The sequence below is a fragment of the Ursus americanus genome, chromosome 11, assembly GCF_024610735.1.
Source record: "Ursus americanus isolate L20-20 chromosome 11, mUrsAme1.1.p, whole genome shotgun sequence".
Classification (NCBI taxonomy): domain Eukaryota; kingdom Metazoa; phylum Chordata; class Mammalia; order Carnivora; family Ursidae; genus Ursus; species Ursus americanus.
In genome coordinates, this window is record NC_142137.1 from 17,039,194 (window position 1) to 17,058,016 (window position 18,823).

Consider the following 18,823-nt stretch of genomic DNA (forward strand, 5'->3'; position numbering starts at 1 on the left):
TATGGTTGGGTATTTAATGTTTCAGATGGGGTAAGGTACCACTAACATGAACAGAATAGTTGCGAAATGATAGAAACCTGTATATAAGAAGGCAGGAATTGGCTGGTGGAGTTAAGATGGCAGAGGAGTAGGAGACCCCTTTTTCAGCCAGTCCCCTGAGTCGAGTTGCATAGGTACCAGACCAGCCTGAACATCCACGGAATCAGCCTGAGATGCAGGAAGATACATCTGGATCTCTACAAATGAACATCTCCAGCGCTGAGTATTGAGGTATGAAGCGGGGAGCCGTGAAACCGCGCACAGATATCGGAAGATAAACGGAAGGGGGAGGGAGCCGCTGCACTCAGGCGCCGGGAAGAGGTAGGCACCTGCCAGGGAGCGGGCGGACTCGCGGACGGCACCCGCAAGAGAGCAGACTGAGACTGTGAGCCAGGGAATGCATGCCACCAGACTGAAATGGAGCTCCGGTGTGCTCACTGGAACCAGACTGAGACCGGGAGCTCCAGAGCGTGCGGGGGCTGCTGGCGGTGTTAGAAACACAAAGGACAGAGACACGCCGGCCCTGGAAGTGAGGACTGGGACACCGGGTGTGGGGCGCACATCCCTGGACACTGCAGGGTTGAGCAGCACCAACAGAAACAGAGTTAAAGTGGCCAGAGCAGCAGTGGAGAACGGTCTGTGATCCCTCTGTTCTGAGACAGAGGCTGAGATTCGGCCACTGCTGCTCTGACTCTCAGAAAATGCACAGCAAACGGCCAAGGAAAGCCGCCAGAGAACAGAAGCCTGGAAATACCCGCTCACAGTGTGCCCATCCCCATCCCCCCTCGCAGGGGACACGGAGACTCTACCCAAACAGGGTTGCCTGAGTATCGGTGTGGCAGGCCCCTCCCCCAGAAGGTAGGCCAAAAAATCAAGAAGCCCACATCCCTAAGATCCCTATAAAACAAGCGCGCATGGCCTGGATCCCGGTCAATAATTTGGGCTCTGGACAACCCTGCAACCTCTCCTCATCAGAATGATGAGAAGGGGAAATCCCCCCCAGCAAAGAAAAGACAATGAGTCTGTGGTCTCTGCCACAGAACTAATGGATATGGATATAACCAAATTATCAGAAATGGAATTCAGAGTAACAATGGTCAAGATGATGTGTAGACTTGAAAAAGTATTAACAAAAATGTTAATGAGAATATAGAATCTCTAAGGGCAGAAAAGAGAGCGAATCTGACAAATTAAAAATTCTATGAGCCAAATGCAGTCAAAACTAGAGGCTCTGATGGCCAGGGTGAATGAGGCAGAAGAACGTATCAGCGAATTGGAGGATGGATTAGTAGAAGAAAAAGCTAAAATAGACTCTGGACTCAAAAAAATCCACTCTCGGGAATGTAGGTTACGGGAGATTACTGACTCAATGAAACGTTCCAATGTCAGAATCATCGGCATCCCTGAGGGGGTGGAGAAAAACAGAGGTCTAAAAGAGATATTTGAAAAAATTTTAGCTGAAAACTTCCGTAATCTAGCAAGGGAAACAAACATTCGTGTCCAAGAGGCAGAGAGGACCCCTCCCAAACTCAACCATGACAAACCTACACCACGTCACATCATAGTGCAATTCGCAAATATTAGATCCAAGGACACAGTATTGAAAGCGGCCAGGGCAAAGAAATTTCTTACATACCAAGGCAAAGTTATCAGAATTACATCAGACCTGTCTACACAGACCTGGAATGAGAGAAAGGGTTGGGGGGGGGGGCATTTTTAAAGCTCTTTCAGAGAAAAACATGCAGCCAAGGATCCTTTATCCAGCAAGGCTGTCATTCAGAATTGATGGAGAAATAAAGACCTTCCAGAATCGCCAGTCATTGACCAATTTTGTAACCATGAAACCAGCCCTACAGGAGATATTAAGGGGGTTCTATAAAAGTAAAAAGGCCCCAAGAGTGATACAGAACAGAAAGTCACAATCTATAGAAACAAAGACTTTACTGGCAACATGGCATCACTAAAATAATATCTCTCAATAATCAGTCTCAATGTAAATGGCCTAAATGCTCCCATAAAACACCACAGGGTTGCAGATTGGATGAAAAGACATGACCCATCCATTTGCTGTCTACAAGAGACTCTTTTTGAACCTAAAGATACATTCAGACTGAAAGTAAAGGGATGGAATACCATCTTTCATGCCAATGGACCTCAAAAGAAAGCTGGGGTAGCAATTCTCATATCAGACAGATTGGATTTTAAACTAAAGACTATATTTAGAGACACAGAAGGGCACTATATTATTCTTAAAAGATGTATCCAACAAGTGGATATGACAATTATAAATATATATGCCCCCAACAGGGGAGCAGCAAGATACACAAGCCAACTCTTAACCACAGTAAAGAGACATATAGATAAAAATACACTAATAGGAGGAGACCTCAACACTCCACTATCAACAATAGACAGATCACCTAAGCAAGAAATCAGCAAAGAAACAAGAGCTTTGAATGCCATACTCGAGGAGTTGGACCTCATAGATATATATAGAACGCTACACCTCAGAACCAAAGAATACTCATTCTATTCTAATGCCCATGGAACATTCTCAAGAATAGACCATGTTCTGGGTCACAAAACAGGTCTCAACCAATACCAAAAGACTGAAATTATTCCTTGCATATTCTCAGACCATAACGCTCTGAAATTGGAACTCAACCACAAGGAAAAATTTGGAAGAAACTCAAACACTTAGAGACTAAGAACCGTCCTGCTCAGGACTGACTCGATAAACCAGGAAATCAAAACTCAATTTAAACAATTTATGGAGACCAATGAGAATGAAAACACAACGGTCCAAAACCTATGGGATACTGCAAAGGCAGTCCTAAGGGGGAAATACATAGCCATCCAAGCCTCACTCAAAAGAATAGAAAAGTCTAAAATGCAGTTTTTATAATCTCACCTCAAGAATCTGGAACAGCAACAGAGGTCAGGCCTAATCCATGCATGAGGAAGCAGTTGACCAAGATTAGAGCAGAAATCAATGAATTAGAAACCAGGAGTACAGTAGAGCAGATCAGCAGAACTAGAAGCTGGTTCTTTGAGAGAATCAATAAAATTGACAGACCACTGGCAAGACTTATGCAAAAGAATAGAGAAAGGACCCAAATTAATAAAATTATGAATGAAAAAGGAGAGGTCACAACCAACACCAATGAAATTGGAAGAATTATTAGAAACTTTTATCAACAGCTATATGCCAATAAATTAAGCAATCGGAAGAGATGGAGGCCTTCCTGGAAACCTATAAACTACCAAGACTGAAACAGGAAGAAATTGATTTCTTAAACAGGCCAATTAATTATGAAGAGATTGAGTCAGTGATAAACAACCTTCCAAATAACAAAACTCCAGGCCTAGATGGTTTTCCTGGGGAATTCTACCAAACATTCAAAGAAGAAATAATACCTATTCTCCTAAAGCTATTTCAAAAAACAGAAACAGAAGGAAAGCTACCAAACTCATTCTATGAGGCCAATATTACCTTGATCCCCAAACCAGGCAAAGACCCCATCAAAAAGGAGAATTACATACCAATTTCCCTAATGAATATGGACGTCAAAATCCTCAACAAGATCCTGGCTAATAGAATCCAACAGTACATTAAAAGGATTATCCATCATGACCAAGTGGGATTCATACCTGGGATGCAAGCGTGGTTCAACATTCGCAAATCGATCAGCGTGATACATCATATCAACAAGAAAAGACTCAGGAACTATATGATTCTCTCAATAGATGCAGAAAAAGCATTTGACAAAATACAGCATCCTTTCCTGATTAAAACCCTTCAGAGTGTAGGGATAGTGGGTACATTCCTCAATCTCATAAAAACCATCTATGAAAAGCCTACAGCAAATATCATTCTCAATGGTGAAAAGCTGGAAGCCTTTCCCTTAAGATCAAGAACACGACAAGACAAGGATGCCCACTCTCGCCACTATTATTCAACATGTACTAGAAGTCCTTGCAGCAGCAATCAGACAACAAAAAGAGATAAAAGGTACCCAAATCAGCAAAGAAGAAGTCAAAATGTCCCTCTTCGCAAATGACATGATACTCTATATGGAAAACCCAAAAGAATCCACGCCCAAACTATTAGAAGTTATAGAGCAATTCAGTAATGTGGCGGGATACAAAATCAATGCTCAGAAATCAGTTACATTTCTATACACAAATAATGAGACTGAAGAAAGAGAAATTAGAGAATCCATCCCATTTACAATAGCACCAAAAACCATACGTTACCTTGGAATTAACTTAACCAGAGACGTAAAGGACCTATATTCTAGAAACTGTAAATCACTCTTGAAAGACATTGAGGAAGACACAAAAAGATGGAAAAATAATCCATGATCATGGATCGGAAGAATTAACATAGTTAAAATGTCCATGCTACCCAGAGCAATCTACACTTTCAGTGCCATCCCGATCAAAATACCGATGACATTTTTCAAAGAACTGGAACAAATAGTCCTTAAATTTGTATGGAACCAGAAAAGGCCCCAAATTGCCAAGGAACTGTTGAAAAGGAAAAACAAAGCTGAGGGCATCACAATGCCGGATTTCGAGCTATACTACAAAGCTGTGATCACAAAGACAACATGGTACTGGCACAAAAACAGACACATAGACCAATGGAACAGAACAGAGAACCCAGAAATGGATCCTCGGCTCTTTGGGCAACTCATCTTTGATAAAGCAGGAAAAAACATCCGGTGGGAAAAAGACAGTCTCTTCAATAAATGGTGCTGGGAAAATTGGACAGCTACATGCAAAAGAATGAAACTTGACCACTCTCTCACACCATACACAAAGATAAACTCCAAATGGATGAAAGACCTCGATGTGAGACAGGAATCCATCAAAATCCTAGAGGAGACCATAGGCAGCACCCTCTACGACATCGGCCAAAGCAACCTTTTTCATGACACATCTCCAAAGGCAAGAGAAACAAAAGATAAAATGAACTTGTGGGACTTCATCAAGATTAAAAGTTTCTGCACATCCAAGGAAACAGTCAAAAAAACTAAGAGGCAGCCCACGGAATGGGAGAATATATTTGCAAATGATGCTACAGATAAAAGACTGGTATCCAAGATCTACAAAGAACTTCTCAAACTCAATACACAAGAAACAAATAAACAAATCATAAAATGGGCAGAAGATATGAACAGGCACTTTTCCAATGATGACATACAAATGGCTAACAAACACATGAAAAAATGTTCAAAATCATTAGCCATCAGGGAAATTCAAATCAAAACCACACTAAGATACCACCTTATGCCAGTTAGAATGGCAAAAATTGACAAGGCAAGAAACAACAATTATTGGAGAGGATGTGGAGAAAGGGGATCCCTCCTACATTGTTGGTGGGAATGCAAGTTGGTACAGCCACTCTGGAAAACAGTGTGGAGGTCCCTTAAAAAGTTAAAAATTGAGCTACCCTATGACCCAGCCATTGCACTACTGGGTATCTACCCCGAAGATACAGACGTAGTGAAGAGAAGGGCCATATGCACCCCAATGTTCATAGCAGCATTGTCCACAATAGCTAAGTCGTGGAAGGAGCCAAGATGCCCTTCAACAGATGACTGGATTAAGAAGTTGTGGTCCATATATACAATGGAATATTACTCAGCTATCAGAAAGAACGAATTCTCAACATTTGCTGCAACATGGACGGCACTGGAGGAGATAATGCTAAGTGAAATAAGTCAAGCAGAGAAAGACAATTATCATATGATTTCTCTCATCTATGGAACATAAGAACTAGGAAGATCGGTAGGGGAAGAAATGGATAAAGAAGGGGGGGGTAATCAGAAGGGGAAATGAAGCATGAGAGACTATGGACTATGAGAAACAAACTGAGGGCTTCAGAGGGGAGGGGGGTGGGAGAATGGGATAGACTGGTGATGGGTAGTAAGGAGGGCACGTATTGCATGGTGCACTGGGTGTTATACGCAACTAATGAATCATCGAACTTTACATCAGAAAACAGGGATGTACTGTACGGTGACTAACATAATATAATAAAAAAAAACATTAAAATAAAAAAAAGAAGGCAGGAAATGCTTGGCAAGCTCTCTTAATTGGGTCTCAACAGTTCTATAAGAACCTGGGAAATACAGAACATTCAGAAAGATAAGTCTGTTCCCAAGGACACTGGACAAAGACAAAGACATCAGATAGCTGTCATAGTCCTCAGCAAACTGAGCCTGAGGTCTGAGAACTCAACGTTAATAAGGCGGGTACTCATAACATTTCATGATCTATTTGCCTATTGTGTATAAACTTGCATACTTTAAAAAATAGGTGTTTTAGCATTAAAAACATAGATATAAGAAAGCCATTAAAATAAAGATAAATGTATCAGATAAAATAATACAGGGGGAAACATAATTATATCAGAAGTAATTAGTAACAATTAGGCTCTGTGATTGTGCACCATATTTAGCTCTGAGCTCCCTGGCAGCCAAGACTGAATTAGTGAACAAGAAGTAACCAATATGATTTTTGAGGCTAGACCAGAGGCTATAGTCGTATGCGTTTTCCTTGTCTCGTAATTCACCTGAGAGGAGAAGCAACAGTGTTTTAAATGTCGGTTGTTCTGGACCAAGCTAGAAAGGGCAGAATGGACCCGCACAGATCATTTACAAAGGTTGGTACTCAGACAGATAGTATCTGTCTGTGAGTAACACTTCTGTAAATGACCTGATATGAATTTATTATTCAGTGAATTAATCAACAAGTATTTATTGAACCTCAGCTAAGAGCCAGGCACAATTCCTCTCTCTTTACGGCACACAGTCGATATAAAGAGTGCTTGATTATCTCCCAAATGGTGGGTATAAATCAGGGCTTTTCAAAGTATTTTCATTAGACAATCTATTCTGAGATATGCAGTGCACATGAACATACCCAGAAAGCCAGGAGTGATAGAGCAGTGAGGGAGACAGGGGGTTCTGCTCTCCTGGAGCCTGCATTCTACTGGTATTTTCATACCCACAGCATAGAAATTGATAAACAGAAATGATTCAGTGTTTAGGCTCTGAGGTCAAAGGTCTTATGCACAAATCTTGACTCTCTCACTTACCTACGTGGGTGCCATTACCATTAAAGAAAACTGCTCCATACCGCACGTCCTGTTAGGTAAAATAGGGAAGATAATTCGTGTGGCTACTGTAAGGATTAGCTATGACAAGGAGCAATGCTTGGAATACAGTAAATGTTCAATACGAGTTGGCAAACACTGTGTTACAATGAAACCAAAATCCAGGGAGGCAGAACGATTGTCTCAAGTCACACAGCTAGCAAATGGTAGAACTTAAATTCATCTCCAAACAGCATGACACAAAATTCTGTATTCCTCACCAGTATGCAGTGAAAGCAAGGTCATGAAAAGTCTGGGCCCCATCTTAAAGTCTTTGGAATGACCGGCAAATAAATAAATAAATAAACAAACAAACAAACAAACAAACAAACTGAGCAATAAGGAGACACTGAAGATTTGGGGTGGGGGGGAGTCCTATCAATGAAATAACCAAAATGTTGTTGTAGAATGACTGATTTTCTGGTAATATAAAGAATCATTAAAAGGACAGCAAACAGAGGTTTGCGATTTATTTAGATTTATATTTCAGCTTTTAATGATAATGGAAAAAAACTTGCTGCCATAGCTGAAAAAAGGTCCCCATCATTGAAAGTTTGATTTCAGGGGACAAGGCCAATGAGAAGAAATTAGGCCCTAACATCTGCCAGTCTCTAGGGTGGGACCATCTCTGGAGACTGGAAAGCAGAGGCTACCATGGATGTCCAGGAGGGCCAGACCAGAGTAGTGCAGAGAGTGGGAGGGACTTGGGCCGTCCATTTCTTTACCTCTCTTGGCTTTCACTTCTCTCATCTGTAAAATAGGGATAATAAAAGTATCTACCTCACAGGGTTGCTGTGAGTTTTAAATAGTTAATGTACGAAAAGTGCTTAGAATGGTGCCTGGTACATACTATGTGCTCAATAAATACCACCTCTATTACTAAAATTAGGTTTATGACTTTGAGAACGTTACTTAAGCCCTTTGAACTTCAGTTTCCACATGTCAAAATGGGGGCCACACTGTAATTATTCAGTTCTGTGAGCTCTATTTTTCACATTGTAAAGTTATATAGTCAAAATGAATCTCATATTTGATTTATATACTTTACATATAGTTTTTTTTTTCTTGAAAAAACTATTGAATGCCATACTCAGTGGCATCTTAGTGTCAAGGAAATAAAGAAATGCTTACCTTCACGGTCATTCATGGCTCAGGAAGCTACATATACCCCAAAGCCTAGCACACTGGAAATCTGGTTCTCGCTTTTAGTTTCTTGCCTCATTCGGGTTCTAGAACCTCATGTTTCCATTCCATCAGTACATGAGCATTTATATACATTGGAATTTACCTTTCTTTCAAGTCAAGTACTCATTTGTTGTGTCTGTCCTTTCAAAATTAGATTAACATATATTCCTCCGCCCTCATCTCATCGTGTATTTCAGAGCGCTACTTTTGGGAATCTGTGTTTGGCCATTCCAGGAAGCACATTAGCAGCACACAGGTTAAGAGCCTGGGCTTCTGAATTGGATAGAACTTCAACATTTTCTTGCATAAGATGGTAATAATGAGATAAACCTTAGAGACTGAAAACTAAGAAAACGGTAACACTAAACACTTAACACAGTACTTGACCTATATCAAGCCCTCAGCAAATGATAGCTTTTATTGTTTTTATAGCAACAGTTGTAAGTCCTCTACTATTTAACCATGAGCAACAAAATTATGAGATTAAGAATTCTTTTTTTTTTTTTAAAGATTTTATTTATTTATTTATTTATTTGAGAGAAAGAGCACAAGTTGGGGTGGGAGGGAGAGGGAGAAGCAGGCTCCCCACTGAGCAGGGAGTTGGACATGGGGCTCAATTCCAGCATTCTAAGACCATGACCTGAGCCGAAGGCGAGTGCTTAACCAACTGAGCCACCCAGGCACCCCAAGCATAAGAATTCTTATATAAAATATACATTTCATAAAAACTCACAGATTGTTCAATATACTCTATTTTAAATGATTCTTAATTTCAATGCATAGATTTCCATATTTTAAGGTCAGGGATATCTCTGTCCCTAAAATATGCAATTTAAAAATATTAAAAGCTCATTTTAATAAAATATAAATTAAATTCATCCAAAAAAATGAAATGCATATTATACACTCTATCTCAATAATGAAACTTACTGAAAATGTCAAGGTCTAGAATACCTTCTATGTACACAATTGCACAAACTATGGAAAGGACATAAAACAACTAAGAAGCAATTCTGTTCAACGCTAAGTATATTTTGGCAGTGGAGACGCATGGAGCACCATAGTTTATGGTATAAAACAAGTAAGTCCTACAGCATGATAAACTACAGCTAGAGTTCCACAGTCTCCCTAGGAATCCAGGGAACGATCTATACATTTAATATGTACATCAAGTGTAAGATTTATCCTGATTATACAACTGAGATGTGAAGAGAGGTCACAGAATTGAATGAAGCAATGAATCACCACTCATGAAGGGAGGAGCGAGAGTCCAGCCATTTCAAATTTCAGAGAATGTTCTTTGATCTATCTGTCAGGCTCTAGTTACTAAGATGATGATCAAGTCAGGTAAGAAAACTAATAGAACTCCATTAGATAAAGATCTTTTAGAGAATCAATAACTAATAGAAATAATAATAGTCAACATTATTAAATGCTTACTATGTACAAGCCTCCACATTTATTAAATACTTCCCATATATAACTGGTCAGGAAGCCTTTCTGTTCTCAGTGCATATCACGGCTTTTGGTATATAAGAGGAATTCTCTTAATATTTTTCAATGAAGACAATAATTTTATCCACCTAAAAATGACAGTAGAGACTGTCACATTTCCTTAGTATTTCTGAAATAACTCTATACTTATAATTACTTTTTACCATCTTCCAACCTTCCTTTTTTCTTTTTTCTGTTTTTTTTTTCCTTCTTTTTCTTCTTCTCCCCCTTCTCCTCTCCCTCCTCCTCTCCCTCCTCCTCTCCCTCCTCCACCTTCTTCTTCTTTTTTTGTTTAGGGCTTAGGTAGGAAATTATTTTGCTCAAACAATCATAAACAAACAAAACACTTCATTTTGAACGTTACTCAAATTCAAATTCTTTTATATTTAAATTTCTTTTGTATTTTAATCTTAAAAATGATTCTATCTGGATATGAATATATTCTCAAGATGTCATCTTTATGTAGGCCATTAAAATATCCCCTTTTCCTTAACTTTAATTATTGTTGAGTTTTCTGGGGGTCATTTTCATCTCTTTTGTAAATGTAAGTAGAGCGTTGTATTTTCTTTCCCTTTCATCTCTTATAGCTCCCTAGATCCCCACAGTTTTTCAAAAAGAACTGTAAATGATGCAGTTAGCATGCTTGCCAGTTTCTTTCATCCCACAGATAGAAGGTGTATCATCTCAACCTGCTGATTTGTAGATTACACTGACTTTCCGAGGACTCACTTAGCCTGCTTTTGCAGATAGCTATTTTTACAAGATCTTCATTACTTCCTGATTGCCCAGTATTTTTCTTTTTTTATTCTTTCCAAAGACCAATTTATAAGATAAGTTCAAGGCTTCAGACATGTTAAAGTGATCATTAATTTCAAGATGTTCCACATTTATGAGTCCACTGGTCACGGCATTGATTGTGTCCCTACTGTGTTCAGAGCACTGTATTTACCAAAGCCAAGAGCGGCTTGAGGCTTTTCTCCCTGAGAGCCTCTTCTCCTTGTTACAGTTTCTTTGTTACTCTGTTTCAAGTTAGCTTTTGCTAGAGTTTCTCACTCTGCAACCTGTTGGTTTGGGTTCATTATCTTCTTCTCAAATCACAATACAGATTACACGCTCCCTGGAACAAATCTGAACAGCATTATAAGAGAGCACACTCAATGTTTACACACTTAGGTTCTGCTTTGTTTATGGAATTTTTTTGAAGTGACTTTGTGTCACATGCTCATTTGTTGTTGTGGCTTAATATTTTCCAAACTCTGATTCGTTGAGACTTTTTAACTTACTCAGCTAATGTGTCTATTTTGATTGGAATAGAATACAAGCAGTGGAGTTTGAGGGGTAAGTTTGTTATTATTATTGCCCTAGGTGCACCGTGATGATATTTATCTCAGTACTAATAGAGCTGACTCTGTTAATGGGTGGTTTTGAAATATGTGTTGTGACTAATAATAGCCTAACGGTTTGTAGAAATTCTACCTCCCTTTGTGACATTTGGAAATCACAGTTAACTACAGAAACTGGCATTCAGACACACACCGTACATCACTTTTTTTACACAATAAAATGGAAGCAACAGACGACTGTCCATCTTGAGTGGTGCACTGATGGCTCCATTTACAAGGCAAATGGCTGCTTTTCGTTAGTACTTGAGTTTCTGTGGCACCTTTCTGACTGCACTTCGGAATATTTGGGGGAATAAACAAGAGTAAGACATTTTGTTTGCTTTGTTTTTGTTCAAATTTCAAGTGCCTTATTTTTTCCTACCCACTGATTTAATTATCTCTGTATAACATAATTCCATCATTAAGCAAAACTTTTTTGACTCTTCAAATATTGGAGAAGCACCGGGCCAAATTAACTGAAATAACTGATTCTTGGGACTGAAGAACAAAAACAGTCATTTAGTAAGACTCCATTTTAACCTAAGGTTTAGCTTATCAGGACAGCAAATTCAAGAGGCCAGACTGTGGCAGGAAGCGCAGGCGGGCTCTTCCTTAGCAGGGCCCCTCCTGTTGGGCTGGCCTCGTGCCAGGGAGAGTGCAGACGTCAGACTCACAACAGTTGGGTTCAGGTGCCAAAGCTTCTGCTCCTTATTCCCTGAAACTGGGCAAGTTGCATTATCCTTACGAGTTTCACTTTTCTACATAGGTACCTGCTTTACTGTCATCTGAGAACCGGGTGGTATCGCATGCCACCCAGCGTGAGACTGTTGCTTTCATTTTCCTGTAAATTTTCTTTGGGGGGAGCCTGGGTAGCACAGCGGTTAGGCGTCTGCCTTCGGCTTAGGGCGTGATCCCGGCGTTATGGGATCGAGCCCCACATCAGGCTCCTCCGCTATGAGCCTGCTTCTTCCTCTCCCACTCCCCCTGCTTGTGTTCCCTCTCTCGCTGGCTGTCTCTATCTCTGTCGAATAAATAAATTAAAAAAAAATCTTTAAATTTTCTTTGGAAAAAATGGAAACAGAAACAAGATTATTGCAAGATAATTAAGCCCACGTTAAATGAGCTCTGTATACATTGACACCATCAACATACACGCAGCACAGGTGAAATCAGTATTTTAATGCGGTGCCTTTACTTATATCTTGCTAAACTGTAAAATGTTTCTCTACTTTCCCCTCTCCGTTCACGTTCTCTCTTTTTCTCTTACAAGCGTAAGAACATGAGAATGACTTTGAAGGCATGGTAAAGGTCAAACTAAAACAACGTAGAAAACAAGAAAAGGAAAGTCTACCGTTCCTCAGTATTTGCCACACTTATTTTCCAGTCTGAAGGCTAAGTGGTCAGTCTGTGTATTAGCATGAGAATTTGTTATTCCCACCAATTAATGAAGGTTCTTGACCAGAACAACTAGAATTTGTGTTCTGGGGTTAGACCTTTTTTGCTTCTAACATCTTATTGCTGTGTTTTCCTCCTGTTCCAGTCTATGTTGGTCTGGCTCAGTGCCTAGTCCCTGAACATACCACATTCTCATGCTTCATTTGAGAATGCTGTTCCCACTCCCAGGAAGGCCCTCTGGAATTTAGTCTCCTGGGCCCCTGCTATTCACTTGTCAACTCTTAATTTAAGCTCAACTCCTCTAATAAGCCAGGCCTGACGTCTCTAAGTGCACTAGACACTCTTTCCTCTCTATTTGTACGGACCCTGTCTTACAGCACTCTAGGGGCCGTAGGTACAGAAGAGCATTTTTTTTTCTTATGACACCAGCATGGTACCTGTCACACAACAGGCCCTCAGTTAATACCCATGGATAAATTAATGGATGTTTGTTTCCGTATAGCAATGCTGATGTGATAAATGCCATGGAGCAATTGTTTTCAGTTATAGATTGTAAGCTGAAACTCTAAGGCCATTTCTATTCACTATTCCACACTCTATACAATTGACATTATTATCCTTATTTTATAGATGGGATTCAGAAAGGTTAAATAATTTGCCCAGAGTCATATAGGCAGGAAGTAGTAGAGTAGGGAAGAAAACCCAAGTTGGCCTGGGTCCAAAGTCTTAGCTCTCAACACAAAGTTCTGTCGAAGGTTATCAGTCTTCCTGCCTCTACTTCTCTAAGCTACTTCTTAAAGAAAAGCCCTGTGTCCCCACAGATTTCAGTTACAGCCATTCCATGATTTGCCTTAATTTTTTCTTTTTACTATTGAGTTCTATCTCCACCAAACTATAGGCTTTATAGGAGGTGCTGCTTTCCAGTGTGGCTTACTTTGATGGTAAACATGCTCCACTCACATCTCTGGAGCTGTAGTTTGAAACTACAACATGTTCCAGACTGAGGACTCCCTGGAAGTTTCTCCCATTATTCAATGGCATTTTTCCATATGTTTGCCCATCAGTGCTTCCGTTGCAAAACTGTGTGCCCCTAGAGTTAAGCATGGTTTAATCGGCTGGAGATTTTGTGGTTTCACTGTTTCAAGCTCACTTTAAGTGTATTGTAACATTACAGTTTATTGCATGAATTTGTATCCATAGCCCTCCAGGTTAAAGTAATTGTATTAACTCCCAACTTGCTGAGCTCTTACTGTATACGGGCACCATGTGAAATGTTCTATCTAATTTAAACTTTATGACCGCTGTATAATATGGTGCTAGTGCGGAACTCATGTAGGAGAAAAATGAGGTCACTGGCCCAAGGTCACAAAGCTAACAAGTGAAAGATGCAGAATTCTATCACTGTGCTATTACTAGAGTCTGAACTCTTAATTATTGCTATATTATCTCCCAACTAGTACCACACAAAACATAACTATTTATGCTGAAAGGAAAACCCATAGCGGTTACTATTATAAGAATTAGCAGAATTTCTCAACAGGCATATCTTATTTTTAGTGGCGAGGTATACTCAAAAATACTGAACAGGAAGATCGCAGTCTTATTTATCTGCAAGAAATTTAGAAATAGAAATAAGTCCTGTTTACCAGCCTAATTGCAATTAATGGCTTCTTTTATTATATGTCATTGATCGTTAATATACTAACTTGAAGTAATTAAAGCTAAAAGCAACTAAAGCTGATAGCTTTGAGCTTCTGGAACCTAAGCACCAGAACACAAATGATTCTGTTAGCCATTGGATAATGTTGACAAGCGCTTATAGACCCATTACAACACTGGGAGAGGCAGTCTTAGCAGAAATGTCTGGGGGACCCCAGAAGAATAGATGATTGATCTAATCCATTTTCTTTCAAACAGAACATTTCCTATTTTAAAGGATTCCAAAATAAGTCCCCCACTGCCCAATATCAAAGTGCAATTATTTCTGCATTGATTTTAAATAAATGAAGTCAAGAGCCATCATAAATGTAAAGGTTTTGAGCTACCGGGTAGACACATCATTCCCTGTTGAAGAGACCCTCCTGCATGTCTTAAAGGTGGTCTCAGCTGTACCTGCATATTCTTTATTCTCCTGACTATGTGAGGGCATACAACAGTGAGTGGAATTCTTCTTGCTTTAATTCTTACCCACCTCTTTACAAATGTGAGCCCCTCTCATTTCCGTTTACAAATACGTTGCGTAGACAGGGAATTTACAGAGTATTGCTAGCGTGTTAAAGTGAGCCACCTTCCATAAAGATGCACTGACAGTAAACAAAAAAAACCAACATATAAATGTATGTGTGTTTATATTTTGTTATTCTTTAAAACCAGAACGGTCAGCTGTGTCTTATTGTCGAATTAAATGCTGTATATTGGTGTTAAAATAAATGAACTGAAGAACACATTCCTTTTCAGTGTTGCTGTCTGGGACGTACAACGAATTGCTTTCCTGGAGGAATTCTTGTGGGAAACTTACTTGTTTATAAATATGCTTTCTTTTCCAATATTAAGGGTTCATTGATCTTTAATGTTTTGTAAATTTTTGTTATAAAATTAGCACATGTGGAAAGTGCTTTAAACAGGATGTGAGATAATTAATGCATGGAAGGTCATGATTTCTTTTACCATGATAGATGGATAGATAGACAGATGGATCTTTCTATTTGTTGTCCTTTTCTATAATTCTCTTCATCTGATCAATAGCTTACTAGGGAAGTAGAAGGATATTATACGGGATTTTTAATTGGTCAATTTCTACTTTTAAAAATCTTCAATACTTTTCTAATTCTCCCCTTTCAGTCCTCAAGGTTACATCTGCAATTATGCTACATTATTGAGGTCATTCAAAATAATATATAGACACCTTAGTATTTTCTATTCTCCATTGATGGCTTTACTGTCCTTTCTCCTGATTTGCTCTAATCGAGCTCACTTACAAGCATTCTGTGCGCGTCGGGCTTCATCTCTGTTTGGCAGGGGCAGCTGCTCGCTTCCTCAGCAGCCCTCCTACTTGTACTCAGCACATTATAATGCGAGATGCAAGATCACCTTACAAATAAATGAAAACCCTCAGTGTTAATTCTGAAACGGCCAAAGTCAATCAATCAACACAAGTCCGTTGACTTATGAAGAAGTTTATACTTTTAAATCTTCAGGAGCCAGCCAATGGCGCTTCGGTCAGGTCCGCGCTTTCTCCCTGGGGGTCTGGACTTTTTATCCTGATCCTTCCTCCTCTTCCAGGAGCTGGGAGCGTCGGAGAAATCACCTGCATCATCAACTAGGACGGTGGGAAGGAGGGATGTGGGCACATGACTGCACAGTAGGGTGCTCTTCTGTGTGTGCGTGTGTGTGAGAGAGAGTGTGCGAAAATAGCTAAACCGCTGGCTGACTCTGATGATGGCAGATGCGCAAACAGCAGCACAATGAGGCAAGGAGTCTCACGTGATAGAAGCGACATTTTAATCGGGGTCAGGGGAATTTGAATTTATAGCTATTCTTTTCATCCAAATCCTTCCTGGAATCCACGAAATCCCTCATAAACTGCTGGAAGAGGAGTAAATAGTTGCAACCAGTTCGGATATCTATGTCCTGATGTTGAGTATTTATATTACTCAGATATTCCTCTCTTACACGTATCCTAGATTCTTCATAACAGCACTATTCACAATGGCAAACCCTTAGCAAAATGGCCTCAAATGATGAGAAAATAAATAAACTGTGGTATATTCACACAAAGTATTACGTCATAGTCACGATAAATGAACTATAATGACAAGGATCAATGTAGGTGAATGACAGCAATAAATTACTGAGTGCAAAATAGAAGTCCAAAGGTGGCACACTGACCTTAAAAAGAAAAGCTAAAATAAAAGTATGCACTTTCATGTTAAAAATATAGATGTAATAGAAACTATAAAACATGGAATGTGGCCAGTGATGAATTTGAGTTTCAAACAATGCTTGCCTTGGGTGGGGAAAACATGAGAATAAGATGAGGAACCATATGATCAGATGTATGTTTCAGTTGCTATGGCTGCCCCCAAAAAACTACCCCCCCAAATTTAGTGTAATAAGACAGTCATTTATCATGCTCCTGTTTTCTGTGAATCAGAAATTTGGAAACGGCATCTCAGGATGGCTTGTCTGCGTCACCATGCCTACAACTTGATATGGAAAACTTCAAGGGATAGAATTGCCAGAAGACTTCTTCATTCTACAGATTCACTGATTGATTTGGCTATCAGCTGGGGCAATCAGGTCCTCTTCGAGTGGACCTGTCCGTGGGGACTCTGCATGCCATAGTGTGAACTTCCCTACAGCATGGTGGCTTGGCTCCAGGGCAAGTTTCCCCAGAGAGAGCCACTTGGAAACTGGAGAGCCATTATGACTTAATCTTACAAGTTAGGCAGCATCACCCCATTCTAGTCATCAAGGCAGTCACAAAGTCTGAAGCAGGTGCAAGGGGAGGGAATTATACACTCTTATAACATCTTCATGTTGACGCAAGGTTTTAGAAGAGCCTAGGGGACAAGAACTATTGCTTTGATCATTTTTGGAAATTACATTCTGCCATAGACTACCCTCTGACTGTGAAATTTACATCCCTACCACATAGAAAATACACTCAATATCTCCTCAAGATGTTCTCAGCCTCAACTCATTACAGCATAGTTCTCAGGCTCAAGGATGTGAATTCCATTCTCTACATCAGGTCCAGGGTAAATGAGGCATAAAAGTGATATTATTGATTTATTCAAGAGATACAAAAATACAGATTCAAAGAGTTACATACACCCTGATATTTTTAGCAGCATTATCAACAATAGCCAAACTATGGAAAGAGCCCAAATAGCCATCAACTGATGAATGGATAAAGAAGATATGGTTTACATATACAATGGAATATTATTCAGCCATCAAAAGAATGATTTCTTGCCATTTGTAACGATGTGGATGGAGCTAGAGTGCATTATGTTAAGGGAAATAAGTGGGTCAGAGAAAGACAAATACCGCGTGATTCCACTCTTACGTGGAATTTAAGAAACAAAACACATGAACATATGGGAGGGGGGAAAAAGGGAAAGAGGGAAACAAGCCATAATAGATGGTTCTTAATGATAGAGAACAAACTGAGGGGTGATGGAGGGAGGTCATGGGGGATGGGCTAGATGGGTGACGGGCATTAAGGAGGGAACTTATTATGATGAGCACTGGGTATTGCATGCAAATGATGAATCACTGACTTCTACTCCTGAAACCAATGTTGCACTGTATATTAACTAACTACAATTTAAATAAAATTCAAAAAAATAAAAATTAAAAATTAAAAAATAGATCAATAACAGATGAAAAAAATGATGTTATTAAGAAAGCTCAGATAGGGACTCCCAAAACAGAGGAGCATAATATTACTATCATTGATTATTGTCTGAGCATAATAAATATAGCTTAATAAATATAAGTTAACAAAGTGAAAGTTGTAAATCTACGGTACAATTAACTAAGGGCTGTGGGATGTCAGGGGCAATGGAGTGTGAGAAAGGAGAGTAGGAAAGTACAGGTATGGGTGTGGTGGGAGCTCATATTGCTTGAGGGAAAGCTGGAAAAATAGACTTAAGCTTTGGGAGGGGGTGCCCACAGTTGTTGGAGGAGTGAGTGTGTGTGTGTGTGTGTGTGTAAATGCATTTGTGAAATGTGAAAAGGTTTGCTTTTTGGGAGGTAGGGAGGATGAGCAGGGCTTATATTCAGCTCAGTGAACAGAGTAAGACCGATTCCAAATTCTACATGCATTTGGTCAAGACTTGCTCAGACGTAGGATGACGTATATGATTCCACTGGTCGAGAAAATTACACCTGAGGGTTTGAGGAAGCCACCAGCACACTGCTCCCAACAGCAACTATATACCTTCGGTCTCCCTTCTGGTGTAGCTAAGGAAATTGGTCTTATATATTTGGGTGCTCCCAAATAAGCTGCTACCAAGCAACGAAACCTTGTTACCTTATTTCCTGAAGATTATATAAGAAGTCTACCTCTACATTCAAAGTCACTAACATGTCAAGGATAACCCAAGTCTATGAGCCTGGTAAAGGTGTGCAGTGCATACTATGCAATGGAATTCAT